Source organism: Microtus ochrogaster, unplaced genomic scaffold (assembly GCF_000317375.1).
Source record: "Microtus ochrogaster isolate Prairie Vole_2 unplaced genomic scaffold, MicOch1.0 UNK1, whole genome shotgun sequence".
In the NCBI taxonomy this organism is placed as follows: domain Eukaryota; kingdom Metazoa; phylum Chordata; class Mammalia; order Rodentia; family Cricetidae; genus Microtus; species Microtus ochrogaster.
The window spans coordinates 13,180,699-13,185,698 of record NW_004949099.1 but is presented as its reverse complement, the minus strand read 5'-3'; the positions used below and the strand labels follow the sequence as shown (position 1 = coordinate 13,185,698).

The 5,000-nt window shown below is 44.8% G+C and overlaps 1 protein-coding gene across 7 annotated transcripts in view; it reads left to right on the top strand.

The window, feature by feature from the left end:
- The window catches only part of Foxp1 (forkhead box P1), a 396,466-nt gene that overhangs the window by 356,418 nt on the left and 35,048 nt on the right, over positions 1-5,000 (top strand). The window lies entirely within an intron of this gene.

The following is a 5,000-nucleotide window of genomic DNA, read 5'->3' as shown; positions in this document are numbered from 1 at the left end:
AGTTTTGCTGAAGAATCCCCTTTGAGGGTGCCGGGCACGTACTTTTAATGCGGGTTCGACGTATGGGTAGAACTTGTGGATGTACCTCCATATTTTAACAGTAATCTCCTTCTTGGTGTAATTAATCGAAAATTAGTTTCTGAAAGTAAAAATTGGGTCAGAAATGGAGATTATTAAAATGTACAGTTGCAAAAGCCTGACCCTACAAACCCCATTTATGCAACTGAGTTCCAGAATGCTTTCGAGTGGCTGATGACTCACGGACGCTTCTTCTTCTGGCTGGTTCAGTGTAGGCAAGAGGTTAGCCGATGAGGGGAAATTAAAACAATGTTGTACATTATATTGGTACCAGCCATGGAAAAGCCTATTTGGTATGCAAGGCAGCAACGCCGAGATATATGGAGAGCCCCAGGCTAAGTACAGAGGATAATTACATTTGGAGTTTTACTGAGTTAAGTCATTTACAGCGTCAAATAGTTGCAGAGAAAAATCAGCCCAAACACACTTCAACTTTTTGTTGTGACTTTTCAGGATAGAAAAGATTGGTTTTTTTTTTTCCCTAAAAAATTAGTTATCATCTTACGTGACAAAGTACAATTTTTGTAGAATACTTTTTCTACACAATTTATTTTCTTGGCTCGTTAATATTTCCCATACAGACAGCAAACAGAAACTTACTGGAAATGCTACAATGTTTACACATGCTTAGAGCATGCCATAAAACCAGTCTTCAGAGGTATAGACAGAGAAAAGTGGATAATAGGCTTAACCCACTCCCCACACTTATTTAAAATTCAGACCTGGCAAAAGTGGATCCCACCAAACAGAAACTTTAACTCTTACTGGCTGCATGTCTATATATCTATTGTTGGTGGTACTTTCAAAATGATGCCTATCTTTAGATTGATTTATTTGCTATGAGATTCTGTTCCTGTGAAGGGCATAAATAAGTTGTTGGAGTGGTTACAGCTTACCCAGGTAGGTCTTCCTGTCTGTCCTCATGCTTGATCATGGGCCGCTGTTAATAACCAGGGAGCCAGGAATCTACCTTATCAGTTATTTCACAGTCTGAGACCACAGAGAAGGTCCGGAGAGTGGGGAGAGCAAGCCATTGGTCAGCCAGGCTGTTATCTCCTGGCAGCTGCTCTGATGGTTTTTGGTGGGTGTGGCCTAGGGCTGTAAATGCATAAGAGGGGTACCGGACCGGACCGTTTGTAGGTTTCACACGTTCTGAGATCTCAGCCTTTTCAACCTTGATTACATCGAAGGCAGGGTTTCCGGGGGGGATGATGGGAAGCAAAGATGAGCTGGCTGGAAGTCAGCCAAACTGTCTGGCTACCTGGGATGCCATAGTGTTCTGATTGAGAGCTGCTGTCAGGGAGAAGAGGCGTGGTGGTTCTGCAGGCCCCACTTCTTCTCAGTTTAAGAGTTGATATAACTGGTGCGTGGCGCTCGTTAGGAGTTAGAAAGCTGTAGATACCAGGCATGACCACATAGTCTAACAAAGGCTGGGGGAAGAGAGAGAGATGTTTCATGAGAGGTGGAAGTTGCATGAAACTCACGCGTTATTGTTTGTACATTACGTTATACAGAGACACAGATAGACCAAAGTCCACTTACTGATGCTGTGTGATTGTACTCCACAGAACTGCACCAGAGCCCCTATGGGCTACAAAGCTGAAAACGTTTATTACATGGCTGTTACAGAAGTGTGCTGAGCAACCCCTGGTCAAGGGAGATGAGAAATTTCATTATATTATTAGTTCCCTCCGGTGTCTAGAGTTCTGCCTTCCCCTCCACATGCCTCCGTAGCCGTAGCGTGTAAAACCTCCATTCCCACATCAGTCAGCTCACCATTCCAGCAGCTTCGTACAGCAAGTGCTTGCCCACCTTCGCCTCCGGGATACTGGCTCATTTATTCATCTCCTTACAGAGCAAGGACGGGACCAGTCTGGAGGCTCTATAAAGGGTGATAGTGGTTAGAAGTGGGTAAAGCTGCCCTCCTGTGTCTTATATTCTACAAGGAAAATTGGGCTCTAAAACAGATGATAAGTGGAAGGCTAGACAATGGCTCAGCAGTTAAGAGCTCTTAATGGCTCTTGCAAAGGACCAGGATTCCCAGTAGCCACGTGATGGCTCATAACTGTCCGTAACTCCAGTTGCAGGGGATCTGACACACGCTTCTAGCCTCTTCAGGCACCTGCGCACATGGTTCACATAAACTTATATACCACGTACACTTAGACATAAATTATAAAGAAAATAAATACATCTGTGCAAACCACAGATGAACTGGGCATGGTGGAACACTCAGAAGGCAGAGGCAGCTGAATCTTCAGGAATTCAAAGCCAGCCTGGTTTATGCAGGGAGTTCCAGGCCAGCCAGGGCTGCATAGCAATACTCTTTGTCTCAAAAAAAAACAAAAAAAAACAAACAAACAAAAAAACCAACCAAAACCGCCTCATAGATAACACAGTGGGACTGCCATTGGCTAGCCAGTTGACACAAATTCTTTAATGCAGAGCTTCACTTCAGAAAGGGGTCTGGTGCTAGGAAGGGAGCAGCTAAAACCGGATGCTTCCTGTTAGCCGTTCCTTGTCTGTTTTGTTTCTGTGGCACTGAAGGTTGATCCAGGGCTCTACAGGTGCTGGTCAACTTGTTCTGCCGCCAGGCTGCATCCCCAGGCTGGGTTTTTCTGTTCAAACCCTTGCCCTGAGAATTCAGAGCTCCTCTGAGCGCTAGATGAAAGAGAGTGTACATAGCAAGCCTAGCAACTTTGAGAGCCTTGGGGATACTGAGCAATGTGATTAAAGTTACATTCCTTGTGTCTTCCCATTTCTTTAAAGTTAAGCATTACCATGTTTTTGTTTATTTTTGTCATTGCATATGCTTATTTTGTAAATGTGCTGCTTTTTAAAAATTATTATTATTATTATGTTCCGCTTTGGTTCAAGGGGCAAGTGCTCACTCTGTAGTCCAAAGTGGCCCTGACTCACTGCAGTCTGACTGCCTCAATCTCTTGAGACACAGGACCTGGGGATGTTCACTTTAATTTACTTAACTCAAAATGGTAATGACCATAGAACCAGAGGTAGTGGGGCTGTGTAAGACTACTCGGGGGGAGGCAGACTTGGACTCAGATAGCCTCTCTGTTGCTAGTCCCTATGCACACGATCTCCCACTCTCAAACACAGCCTGGGTAGCCCCTGCTCCAGAAATGGACAACATAGCGCTAGTTCAGAGAATTACTTCTTTTCAATTAAGGCATTTCTTTCCCGGTCCAGGGAATTCTTGATCGTCTCAGCTTCTCAAAGTTTATTATAAAACTGCTAGTTATTAAAGTGTAAACGTAGGAAATATTTATAGCACAACAGCAAGGTTGTGTTCAAACAGTTAAGATTTGAATAATTCCTGCCCCCTCCCACCCCAGTGATGGTGCGTTAGACTTACGCATCTTCCATAGCCTTCCATCTAACTTGCTGGCTTTGTGTTGGGAGAGGTAGAGGCCACTCCTTTTCCCTCATTTCACGTGGGCCCACATGTGCACGTGCATTTGGGGGTGGTTCCTTATATCTGAATTAGAGGATAAGAAAGACTACGAGATGGCTAGGAAGGCGAGTCAAGTCCCCGGAAGGAACTGAAGCTAGCGGAGGCCACTTGGATGCTGTTCTGTGTACCTGTGCGGTACCCTTGATCTGCAGCGGACCCAGAGCAGAAGATCTCGGTGCCTCTGCTCCATCACTCACAGCTTTCTGAAGCAATGAACCAGTGGTTAGCCATGAGAGGGAATACCTGGAGATGTTGCCCTCCTTAGTATTGTCTCCACTCCAGTCAGTGGGAAATCCATGGAAACTCTCTGCCCAGCACCGTACATGAGAACTTGCCTGTCTCCGTGTAGCTAAAATATAACGGAGTGCACAGAGCCCACATTTTCACCAACATATCAATTACAGAACAAGGGAAGTGTGTATCTTGGAGTATATAGTGAGTGTTTTCTTAGCGGTACAGGGGAAGGGTTGGTCAGTTCCATTCCAAGTGTACCCTTGAATTGGTGTCACCGAGAGGAAGTCAAAGATCTTAGAGTGGATGTTCTGAGATTTGAACATCTCTCTCCTTGTTTCACTACTCAAGAGCCAGTTAGAATGTCTTACCAGTGAAGCCAAGCTCTATGAACCCTGGGAGGTCACATGAGCAGACATCGATATGTCCTAGCAAGGGAGGCATGTACAATAGAAGTCAGTTGGGTCAAGGGCTTTCTTTTTTTTTTTTTTTTTTTTTTTTGAGGCCAGAAGGTCCATTTTCATTATTCCATCTGTTAAATGTTCTCTTTGGATGAATTTTTTTTTGTGAATGATATATAAAAAGATAAGATGGGATTGCAGGGGTAAAAGTTATAGCCTTACATACATCATGAAATGTATACCCTTCTGTCCACCCTGCCCCTGCCAGGACCTAGAGACCCAGGTGCAGGAACTAGTAATGTGTTAAAAATAAGACTAGCTTACTCCACATGACACAGCCAGGAGAATCAAGAAGCACAGGACACCTCTGGGAAGGCTCGGCACCCACTGACTATCAGGTGTGGTCTGAGTGTGGGTATTCATATCATTTCAACTGGGCAAACGCAGCAGGTGACATGCCTATCAGTTTGTTCGGCTTTTAAGCCGTGGTTGAGATAGCACACACAGAAAACATGGACAGTGCACAGGACACAGCTCCATGCTGGGAGAGGTAATTGCTGAAGATTACAGACACAAAAGGCACCCAGCAGTATTGACCTCTCGTAGGATGACAAGCATGGCATGGGTGCCATTTTCTTGAGTGTGCGGGCTATTTTTGTCATAAGACATTGCCACATTATCCACTTTTCATCCTCTTCAGTAGATTATGTCTTTTGATGATGTGTTTTTATTGTGTACCTTAGGGATGTGTTTCCAGAAAGATTTCCTCCAGCCCCTCAAATCCTGATAGTGAAAGGAGGCGAGGGCTGGGGGGGGGG